The sequence below is a fragment of the Rhinolophus ferrumequinum genome, chromosome 10 (genome assembly GCF_004115265.2).
Source record: "Rhinolophus ferrumequinum isolate MPI-CBG mRhiFer1 chromosome 10, mRhiFer1_v1.p, whole genome shotgun sequence".
Lineage (NCBI taxonomy): Eukaryota > Metazoa > Chordata > Mammalia > Chiroptera > Rhinolophidae > Rhinolophus > Rhinolophus ferrumequinum.
In genome coordinates this window covers 30,783,462-30,796,375 of record NC_046293.1, presented here as the reverse complement: position 1 = coordinate 30,796,375, position 12,914 = coordinate 30,783,462, and positions in this window count along the sequence as shown.

Sequence of the window (12,914 nt, the reverse complement as noted above, 5' to 3'; positions counted from 1 at the left end):
AACATCTGGTATGGTTCTGTGTCCACGACACAACGTGACAACAATAAACTTCCAAATTTATTGTTTACTTTCTATTTCTATCATACACTAAACTTTCTTCCCATCATAATACTTGCCCAGTAATGTAAGGATTAAATAATCTAATATGGTGAAGCTAGATATTTCATTTTAATCTTATTAAATTATTATTTTAATAAGCAATTTTAATTACTATGGAGAAGTATTGTGAACATATAATATGTATAAGTTCTTAAGTCAATGTTTTAATTTTCTCATAAAATGAAACGGCCATAAACAAATTGTCCACATTCTTATGGTAATCCATGCCTTTATTTCCTCATATTTGCCATTAAAATGAAAGTCCTCACCCTTAAATACCCTTGAATCAATCGTAGTAAGCTCCTTCCACCATTCCTCCCCAGCATACTCCCTTGGAGAAAGTAAAAGACCACTTACTTCATAGCATTATACACTAGTAAATATTAAATACACTGTTTCACTTCACTTTGCTGTGTCCCATTATTTCACCAGTGGTATCAAATGTGAAAGCAACTGGGCTCACATTAAGCCCAAGAAAATTAGGAAGACATTAAGCACAAACATGTAAAAGTCGTATGATGAAAGTACATTTACTCTATAATTTAGGGAGAAATTTATAATAAATATAATATAATATAATATATATAATATAATGCAGTTTATTTGCCCATCTATTTTTTTTTTAAAGCAGACACTACAATTTGTTAATAATGAAGTTTCGAGTACTATTCTGACTTAAGTAATTCTGAGGAAAAACATTCTGGACTAGTATTCTAACATATCTTACTATAGAAATATCCAGGTTTGAGAGCAAAAAGTGAATACATAAAGGAGATAAGAGAAACAGAAAAGAAAGGAGTGTTCATTAGGAAATAAAAATAAAGGCAGAATATCAAGGATTCCCTTAATTTAATTGAACTACAATCTTTTTGTAAAATTGCTCGTCTGCATTCTTAAAAACTAGTAAAGACAAAGTATCTGTAACCAAAATGTGTTTTAAAATTTTTTTTCAACTGATAATATATTTATGTAGTATATCAGGGCATCTTGCATAGACTAGTGTAACTGATTTATAGGGATTAAGAAAGATTCTGGAAAAGTACTGAAGTATGACTTCTGCTGGGGTTCAGACATATACAGCATGATTTGCAAACAGTGGCGCAATCTGACAGAAGCCAATTTGCAAAGGTTCTCAGGAGAGAATGTGTCCTTAAAAAAGAAGATATTGCCCTGCTGAATTTGAACAGATAGATAAGAAAGCTTTCGCTGTTGTAATGAATTGAAACTGGGAAAATGGAGTTGTTATTACTTGAATCTTTCTTCAGCCCTTAGATCATGCCTTGGTTCTAGGGTGAAGTGTAAGCATGACTTGAACACAGTTTCAGTGTCCTGAAGTGTCAGGCCTGCTTACAATAGCAAATTGTTTTGTGAGGACTGTGGAGGAGCAGCAGAGAAAGACAGTTCCTCCTAGGCCTGGCATGGCAGAATGTGGTGGCCGTTGTCAGGCACTACTGTGTGAATAAAATAAAAGTAGACTTATACCTGAGCATAGGGGAGAGTCTCTCTGGAAACTCCAGGGAATGCTTAAGAGAGCAGAGATGATATATAATGAAGAAATATACCTTGATCTAGGTTAATCTTAACATAGTATGATATTTTCTAAAATGCGAAGGAGTTTAGGTCTCCCCATAATATATGATTTCCAGGCCCATTAGTTCCCTAATAAGGCACTGATTGTAAAATACTACTGGAGTGACATCAGCAAGATTGCAGAATAGGAGTTTTCAGCCATCATCACTCCATAGAACATCAATTGTGACAACCACCCATGGAGAAGAACACCTTTGTGGGAGTCTGGAAGTATAGCGGGGAAGTTTCAGCACACCATTGGACCAAAAATTCTGAGAATACATGCATTGAAGAAGATAAGAACAGTGGCTCTTTAGTTGTGTCACCCCTCTCCCAAGGCACCCCTCTGTTAGTGCCAAAATAGACCCTGTCAGCCCATGATTTCTACCATAGAGAAAAGTGAGAACATAGTGAGTATCTGGTTTACAGAACTGTGTGGGATGGAGCTCAAGAGGCTCCATTTTTTTTTTTCAACAAACCGGAATATTCAGGGGATTGGTACCCAGAATACTGAGGGGATTAGCCCAGCTAAGTGTTTGGGAGAGGCTGAGGGGAGGACATAGAGGTTGGAGACTTAAATATCAAAATTTGGAACTCAAAAAAGGATCACTAGTTCTAATACTCCCTTTATGGACTCCATTGAGGTGGCCTACCCAAAAACTGCTTGAGAAGCTTAGCATGCAGATATCTATAACTGGCCCATGTGTGCCCCCAGTGCTCCACACACCTCACTCCCACTTTGTCCGGCTTCCTATGCCTACTCCTGTGAATGGCAAGTGTGTACTTTGCAGGCAGCTTGCAAGCTCACACCGACAGCCAGCTTGACTCTGCTGGATTGAGAGAAGGCATATAACCAACAGCATTTCAGGGCACAATCCTAGGAAAAACAAACAGGAGGCTCTCAACACGTGAGTAGCTCTACTTATATCAGACAAAAGAGACTTTAAGTCAAAAACTGTAACAAGAGTCAAAAAATTCATTATGCAATGATAAAGAAGTCAATTATCAAGAAATTAAACAATTGGAAATCTATACACACCAACAATGAAACACCTAAATATACAAAGCAAACTTAAAAAAAAAAAAAACTGAAGTAAGAAATAGAAATGCAATAATAATCAGAGGCTTCAATACTCACTTTCAAAAATGGACACATCATCCTGACAAAAAAAATCAATAAGGCAACATTTGACTTAACTACACTTTAGACCAAATGGACCTAACAGACATATACAGCACATTCCAACCAATACCAGTGAATACACACTCTTCTCAAGCACACACAGAACATTCTCCAAGAGGGATAATATGTTAAGCTACAAACAAGTCTTAGAAAATTTAAGAGATTTGAAGTCAAATGAAGTGTCTTTTCTGATGACGGTGGTATCACACTAGAAATCAATAACAGAAGGAAAACTGGAAAATTCACAAAAATGTAGAAATTTAAAAAGCACCCTCCTGAATAATCAATAGATCAATGAAAAAAATCAAAAGGGAAATCCAAAAGTATTTTAAGACAAACAAAAATGAAAGTGCAATATACCAGGACTTAAAGGATATAGCAAAAGCAGTTCTAAGAGGGAATTTTATACTGATAAATGCCAACAATAAGAAATAAGAAAGATCTCATGCAAAACAACAACAACAACAACAACAAAAACCCCTTAACTTTACATCTCAAGTCACTAGGGAAAAAAAAATAGACCAAAGTTAGCAGGAGGATATAAACAACTAATATCAGAGCAGAAATAAATGAAATAAAGTAAACAATAGAAAAGATAGTGAAACTAAGAGCTAGATTTTTGAAAAAATAAGCCCACAGCTATCATATTTAACTCTGAAAACCTGAAAGCTTTTCCTTTAAGGTCCAGAACAAGACAAAGATACCCACTCTTGCCGTTTCTATTCAACACAGTACTGGAAGTCCTCGCCAGAGTAATTAGGCAAGTAAAAGAAGGCACCTAAATCAGAAATGAAGGAATATAATTGCATCTGTTTGCAAATTTCATGATCATATATATATAGAAAACCCATAAAACTCCACCCAAATAACTATTAAAACTAACAAACACATTTGATAAAGTTGTAGTATACAAACTCAATATACAAATATCTGTTCTATTTTTATACACTAACAACAAACTGCTGAAAAAGAAATTAAGAAAACAATCCAATTTGCAAAAGCACCAAAAAGAATAAAATACTTAGGAATAAATTTCAACAGGAGAAAAATCTTTCCAATGAAAACTACAGAATATTGATGAAAGAAATTGAAGATGACACAAATAAATAAAAATTTAATATTTTTAAAATGCCCATACTATCCAAAGGGATCTCTAGGTCCAATGCAATCCCTGCCAAAACTCCAATGGCATTTTTCACAGAAATAGGAAAAACAAAAAAAACAAAAAAAAACCCAAACACAAAAAACACTCAAAAGTCCCCAAAAAGCCAAAGCAATCTTGAGCAATAAAAACAAAACTAGAAGCATCGTACTTCAATGCTGCAAAGCTATAGTAATCAAAACAATATGGTACCTGCATACAAAGACAATTAGATCAATGGAATAGAACAGTGATTCCAGAAATAAACCCACACTTTTACAATTAACTGACATTTGACAAAGGTGCCAAGAATGCTCTATGGGGAAAGGACAATCTCTTAAACAAATTGTGTTGGGAAAACTGGATATCCACATGAAATCGGACTCTTATCTCACACAACATATAAAAATCAACTCAAAATAAATTAGACTTAAATGTAAGACCTGAAACTGTTAAACTATTAGAAGGAAACATAGGGAGACAGCTTTTTGATGTTGGTCTGGGCAGTGATTTTTTTTTTTTATATGACCCCAAGAACACAGGAAACAAAAATAATAGACAAATGGGATTGCATCAAACTAAAAAGCTTCTGCATTAAAAAAAAAAACAAACAAACAAACAAACAAAAACATGATGAAGGGACAATCTATAGACTGGGACTGGCAGAAAATATTTGCAAACCATACATGTAATAAAGGGTTAACTTCCAAAATATATAAGGAGCTCAAACAACTCATAGCAAGAAAACAAATAGCATGATTAAAAATTGGGCAAAGGATTTGAATAAATATTTCTCAAAAGAAGACATACACGTGAGCTATAGGTATATAAAAACGTGTTAAATGCCATTAGTCATCATGGAAATGCAATCAAACTACAATGAGATATCACCTCCACCTGTTAGAATGGCTACTATCAAAAAGAGAAAAGATAACAAATGTTGATAGGATGTGAAGGAGAGGGAAATGCTACCATTTATGACATTGATGAACCTGGTGGACATTGTGCTAAGTGAAGTAAGCCAGACACAGAAAGACGAAGAGTAGATGACCTCACTTATATGTGCAATCGAATAAAGTTAAACTCATAGAAACAGAGTAGAATGGTAGTGCCAGGGGCTGGGGGTAAAGTAGGGAGTATAAGAAAATGTTAGTCAAAGGGTATAAACTTTCCGTTATAAGTTAAGTAAGTTCTGGAGACCTAATGTACAGCATGGTGACTATAGTTAATGTATTGTGTACTTGAAATTTGCTGAGAGAAGATCTTAAGTGTTCTTCCCCACCACAGACGCAAAACAGTAACTATGTGAGGTGATGGATATATAATTAGCTTAATTGTGGTAATCATTTAACAATGTATACATATGTTAAAATAGCACATTAAACACTTAAATATGTAAATTTTTATTTGTCAATCATACCTCAATAAAGCTGAAAAATTTTTAAATAAAATATTATTAGGTATATTATGAAAGTTGTTCATTTGTCTCCCAATCTCATTCAGGATCCCCTTAAAATTCTCAAAACAGAATCCAATAGGCCTGCATACCCCGTTCCCTGAATTTAAAGTAGGCTATAACTATAGTTTCCTTTATCAAACATAAGTAGGATGCAGGGAATTTAGCAAATGCAAACATTATGAAGGTTATTAAACTTAAAGGCATAATCATAAGCCTCTCACAAATGACCAGCTACAATATAAATAAAGCTATTAATATTTGTTGCTATTAAATTTACTATGTTTATGCATTGTTTCAAACATTTATGTGTATTAACTCAACCCAAACCACTATAACATGAGATAAACTTTTATAATCCTCATGGTACAGATGAGGAAACTGAGGTACAAGTGACATTAGCCCAACCTTAGAAAATGCAGGATGCTGGAATTAGAATACAGGCAGTCTAGTTTTAAGGATCACACTCTTAACCTCTTCTTCCTGGATAAATTGCAGTTCCTTCCACAAAAATTAGGTCAATTTCCCTGCTCTTTTCCTGGAAAGACTACTCAACTCTTATTAACCAGCATCTATTTTAGAGAAGGTAATTTAAGGTTACTAAAAGACTCCAAGACTCCTGAGAAGGCAGAGGATGGTATTTATGTTCCTTATGGCAATGTTCTCTCCAAATTTCATATGATATTTTGAAGAAATTAATTGTTTTAATGTAGGATTGTAAAGGTAGGCAAATTTACTTTTTCTATCCCCCCCCCTACTCATTTTACTTTTTATTTTTAAGGAAAGAAACTACATTTAATCTTTCCGTCAGATAAAAAAAATTACCCTGTATTATTGATACAGAAATAATTCCTATACTATCAATTGTGTGTGAAGTACTTTAAGCCAAATGGTTTTATGATTGGGGAAATCTTCCCTCCCCCAAATCTATAAACTTTCAGAAACAAGGCAGGAATTGTACTGTTTTCTTGTTAGACTCCATAAAGGTTACTTTAGTAAGTAACTTAAAGTTACAAACACATATTACTGTTGAGGGAAAAGTAATTTGTTGTAATCATTTTTAATTATAGTTATTTTTAATTATCTTTGCTGTATGTGTAAACATAAAAAATACAAACAGTGCTGCTATAGCACAGATGGTTGGTGCTTGTTACCCAGGCTGTCAAGCATCATTTGAACACCACTGCCTCCTTTTCTCTAATTGTAAGAAAAAGCAATAAAGTTGCCTCTTGGAAATGATTTTTGTTTGAGAAAACTGGCTGTTACTAAAAATGGGAGACCAATTTTCTGAACATTTTGTCACCCTTTCTGTCTCCCTCAGCAATGCTTTTGAACTCCTCTCCATTTGAGACCCCATTCACTCTTAATGGTTCTGGTTTATCCAGTAGTCAACCTAGAGGTGCCCATGTTCAGTTTTGCTCTAACTTAATCATCTAATCAAGAACCTGGCCCAGTTAAGGAAAAACAAACAAACAATAAAAGGCTTCTTTTAAAACTTAAATATGTACATGGGAAGTGGCAACCTGAAGTGTGCAGATGGCACCAATATTTCAAATATCTGATTTTATTCACGTCCACACACAAAAACCAAAGCAACACTAAATAACGTTCCAAGATTTTAACGCTAGTAGCTCTCTGGTGTCAACATATGATTAAAGAAAATAGCTCCAATTTTTTCAGTGTTACCAGGAGATCTATTATATCTGCCACCTGGTGGCCAGCATGGAAGTGGGTCAAACTCCAGTTTGAATGCCCCTCAAACAGAAGACGAATTTGCTCTGTGAGCTTAGAGCCAAAAGTCAAAGGCTATATCATAATCCAAATGTTAAATCCCTCAGATCAATGGAGAGAAAAAAACTGCTCACGGCTTAGCTTGACGTTGGTCAATATATTATATTCCCACTTTTTTTTTAAACTATTGTTCAATATTTAATGTTGTCTATGCAGGCATGCTGGACTGCAGCCATAGCCAAAAGAGAGAGGGAAAAAAAAGAGAGATCTTAATAATCAGCTTTGCACAGAAAAGAATATTCTCCATAAACATGGAACTATAACAAAAAGAATAATTCAGTTTCCTAGAAGAGGAATTCTACCACCAAAATATGAAAATGAGCATAAAATATTTAAAATAATATGGTCCTATGGCAATCCATATCAGATTTGGTAGTACATAATGAATGGAATAATAGCTGTCTACCCTAACCTACCAGCTTTTCTACCAATCCAATCCTTCTGTTGCTATGGGAGGATAGAAAGAAACTAAAAGAAAAATAACCATAATATGTATTTCCTAACTTTTGTATTTCTACATGTTTTAAGGCACCTAAGTACTAATCTGTAGAAAGTTACACAAAACACAAGATACAACTATTTAGGTATTCTCTTCTCATATGCAGATACATAAGATAAGTTAATGAGATTGAAAGTCATTTACTCAGAAGTTGAGGAAGAAAATTCTTAATCTGAAAAAAAGTTACAACATTTTAGACCAAAAATAATTACTAATGATGACTATTGAGATAATTAAAAATCAAATTTTAATTTATCACTGGAGGTGACAGATGGACAGTCCCAGAGTACTTTTCTGTTTTTATCATAGAAACAAGTTACAAAGACTACTCTGCCATTTCATGTCAATTTTATATTTAATGATGAAATTGCCCTTATTAAAACCATAGTACTTTGCTGAGAATTTGGGTGAGTTATAGAACACTCTCCTCTTAACTTTGGGAATATAACAGATAGTACAATCGTTTAATTCCTTGTTACTTTGAATATATCTTGTAATAAATAAGATAGAAGTGAACAATTTCACATCCAATATTTAAGTTAGTGTCTAATACATGAGTCAGAATTTTGAAGTCTGTACTATAAAACCTCATTTTAATTGTATGGACAAGTACTTTTATTATATGCCCCGTGTGAGTCTAGCAATATTCTTTAGAGAAAAAGAAAGGGCCTGAGAAGTCCACTGGCTTCTGAATTACAGTCATTTACAAAACAACTACACATAATTCATATCTTTAAAAAAATAATATTTTAAAAGCATCATTGAGCTGGTTAAGTAAAAGAAAAAGGAAAAGGGGAAGTGGAAGGAGAAGGAGAAGGAGAAGAAGAAGGAGACAAAACCGAATGGAAAGCAGGAATCCAAAGAAGGAAGTCAGTACTGAAGCCAGTTTTGCCTTAAAGACAAAGGTCAACATCTAGTGACATGCAGTTTCCAATGCAGACTAGAGACTTTCCTTAACACTGGTATTGTCCCAAAACTCCGGAATTGCAATGGCATGACAGGAAATCAGAGGATGGATTTTCCTCACAGAGGAATACAACAGGGAAACTATCTCATTTTGATTTTGGAGCCAACTGGAGAAAAGAAAAATCTCCCCAGAGAATGCATCACTACACAACAACCCTCACAGGAGATTCTAATACCAATTCATGTTTTTTTGTGATTCCAAAAATTCCTAAAGCTTCACATGTATTGGTTTTGTTTTAGAAATGGTAGGGCTCCAACTACCTAGCAGAAGTAAACACACATCTCCATGGGAGAAACTCACCTTTCATTCAGAGTGCCCCAAATCTCAAAGAATAAAGTTCCACAGATCATAGCTCACATTCAAAAGTTCAAATATATACAAGACAACACAGCACCATGAGCGAGATACAGCAAAAACACAAACACAAGCAAACACACAAAAGCTTCCAAATGGTCATATACATAACAATAAGCATGTTTGCTATATATAAAAATCTAATAAATCCTGGTAACACTCTTTTTCTCCATTGTTTACTCATTTATCCTATTGCTCTCCTGAGCTCTCAGAGTCACTAGTTTGGTACTTTTGCATCTGCCTCTCCTTGTCCTTGAAGTCCACTGAAATACTATTTTCCCATCTACTGTCCTCAGCCAGTCCCACTTTACACTTAAACCCAACCGTGTCCCTGATCTAGAAGATCCTGAATTCCAGATAAAAAAGTACCCCTCTATTTTCCTCGTGGCAACACGCCTCTCGTTACAAAATTACACATACATCATCCCTGACCTGCATTCCAGACAAGAAGAATCAATGGCTTTATCATTAAACACGAACCTTTGCTTTTTCAGATCCACTCACTGTAGACACTGCTTTCACATTTTTGTTAGACTTAACCAAATCCTAATCCAGTTTCCACCATTTATTATCTGTGTTTCTTATTCTCATGACTTTAACGATTATCTCTTTGTTTACCATTCTCATATTTGCTTCTCCTGCCTAAAATTCTCTCCTAAATGCCATATGCATCGATTCAATTATCTACTTGATAGCTCTAGTTCAGGGGTGTCCAAACTTTTTCAACGTTTTTTACCAAGGGCCATATGCGGTAAAATACACAATCGGGCCACTCACTCAAGGTGAAGTACGTATTGCCTCACCTGGTTTATTTAAGTAAACTAAATATATTTTTGGAATTTGCTGCGGGCCAATTAAAAATTGATTGCGGGCCGCAGTTGGCCCACGGGCCACAGTTTGGATACCCCTGTGTCTAGGTGGAGGTGTGATAAACATTTCAAATTAAGTATGTCCAAATTTGACTACTGATCTTCCATCCCAAACTGCTCTTTCTTGAGCTATTTCAGCACATTTGATGGTCTCTCCATCCTTCAGATAGTCAAAAGCTTTGGAACATTCCTGACTTTTGTCTTTCTCTCATACCTCACATTAAATTTTTCAGGAATTCAATTGACTTTATGTTCAAATTATATGCAGAATAGGATTAGTTTGTTTCTCCCTGTTTACTTTATAGACTGATTCTGTTGAGGCAGTTTGCCTCATCTTACATTTAGCAGGCCATTTCTCCAACAGGAAGTTCTGCTCTGAATTTCAGCTTGGGGGGATTGGGGTAGGAGTATAAACTTGAAGAGTTTACCTATCTTTACCAATCTTCTCCTGCAGTAGGAACTGCTACTGCACATATATTTAGTTTCTTGCTGGAATTCTAATCAGTTAGACAAACTGCGACATCTTACCTGATAATGATGCAAACTTTTTATGCTTTATCTGTCATGTGCATCTCCCTTGAATACCAATGGCATCTCAGACTAAATCCGAGTTGGCTATGACACATTGGGATCTAAATATTGTACCACTAGCTTAAGCATCAAATGTCAGCCCTATAATTAGGTCAAGACTCTGGACACGTGCGTCTTGGTCTGATTTCTTCTTCTAAACCACAACTCACTTGCAACCATAGGCATATGTGGCTAAGGTATAATACTTTCACAATTCAAACCTAAATCTTAAAGCAACTGAAGTCCAGAGGTAGGCAGTCCAGGACTCACACAGTGGCTTAACAATAGAACCATGGCCTTTGTGTCTTTATCCTCCAATGTGTAGGTGTAGGTCTTCATCTTCATTCTTGTGGTCTCAAATCTGTCAAGGTGTTTTCTATACATCATGGCTATATTCCAGGTATGAAGAAAGGAGGAACATCAAGAGCATTACCTGTATCAGTAAAGTGAAAACTTTCCCAGAAATCCTTATCTACCTCTCATTTGGACTATGCCATATATCTTATCCCAACTGCAAGGAAGTATGGATGGCAATTATTTTTAGCTGTTATATTGGCTCTCTGAACCAATAATCAGGATTTTCTTGGAAAGGAAAAAAGAGCAATGTATAAGGTGTAGGACAGTCAATTTCTTCTATATCTAGCAAAGAACACTGAGCCTCTTTCATAAACTAAATGAAAGGTCATACAAGTTGAATGAGTACTAAACAATAGGTTAAAAATAAATTGCCCTTTCCTAAAAGTCTCTCTTATCTTTAAAATTATAAAGATAATTGTTCATTGGATCATTCTTTCTTAGAGCCAACTAAATGTTGGATTATTTTGCTTACTTTGGTTATAAGCAATTGGTCAGTTTGCTTCCAATATGAATGCTTGGAAGATTAGGGAGATCTGTTCCAATACATTTTCCCATTTTTAAAATATTCTTCTGTCCCAGTCAGCTCCTTTCTATGGTTCAGAAGTAGAAAAGTAGAAATGGCCTACGTGTATTGGTCTAAGAATAGTTATAAACTGATGACTATGGCTGGTTATGGTATAAGGAATACTAGTTAGATATGCTACTCCTGAGAAAGCATTTTGCTTCTTTGCAGGATTCCGTCTACCTGTTGACTACCAGAAAGCCTGAAACCAAATTTGCTCTGATCAAGTTTATAGGACTTTAGCAATATATTTTTTTTCAGAACTTCTTTCTTGACTCTGTTTTTCTCAGGTACATGTAATTTGTGCTGTCTTACTATATTACATACACCTTCATAAGCTAAGTCTTCTTCCAAAAAGGTGGAATGAAAATAAACTAAAATATTCCTGTGTAAATAAAGCATTACAGAGGTCAAATATTTTCTTCACATAGTGCATCATGTTATGAACTCTGAAGACACACAGAGAATTAGAACATGTTACTATTCACGAGAATCATAGGCATATATATATGTAGATATATATATATATATATATATATATATATATATAGTATGTATATGACCTCCTTCCTCATGTGAAACGATGATGTTCAATTTGGAAATATGAAATCACTAGTGAAATTTAAGTGTAAATTTTAAATAAGCATCTACTAGAAGGTGCCAAATGGGAAGTAAGTATTGTAAAAAAAAAAAAGGAATTGGAAAAGATGAACATGTGATGACTCTGAGCAGAACGTGAGACATGGTAGAAAAACGAGGGGAGCCCTTTAGAAAAAGCGAAAGAAAGAGTGAAAGGCATAGACATGGAAGTGAACTCGTCATGTGGAGAGACATAAGATTACATGACTCTGTTAAGGGTCCATAAAGATGCATTAGGCTGATGAGAGCAGGATTCAAAAGGAGAAAAGTGGAGAGCCTTATGTTTGATTCAGTAAGAAACTGGGAACCATATCATTCTGGAACAGGAAAGAGATGTAATGAAACAGTGTTTCAGGAAGATTAATTTTGTAAGCACTATGAAGAATGGATTGGCATGAAACTGAATTGAGAGAGAACAGCTAGGAATCTGTTGAAATAATCCATGTGTGAAGTTATGAGGGCCAGGACAAAAATGGTAACTGCTGAAATGGAAACAAGTAAAAAAAGTAAAGAGTCATTATATGAAGTCAGCAGTCTCCAACTTTAAAGGGAATCCAGCTGAGAACAGGATGTTAAACTAACTGTGTGGCAGCATTAACCGTGCTTATAGAAATGCATTTGTCATTCTCTATTTCTTCAGATAGAGGGGTTTATAAATAATGAACTCAGGTCTATAATTCCTACCAATTCTAGAATAATCTCTCAGTTGCTATAGTTTGTGCTCTGATGATTTCATCAAAATGTTTTTTCCTTGATTCTAATTACATTGATATTTTCTGAAATAAATCACTGGTTCTATCAGCTCTCAGAAATTTGTCACGCATTTGCCTCTTCTTCACAAAGTGCTTTGTCTTGTAC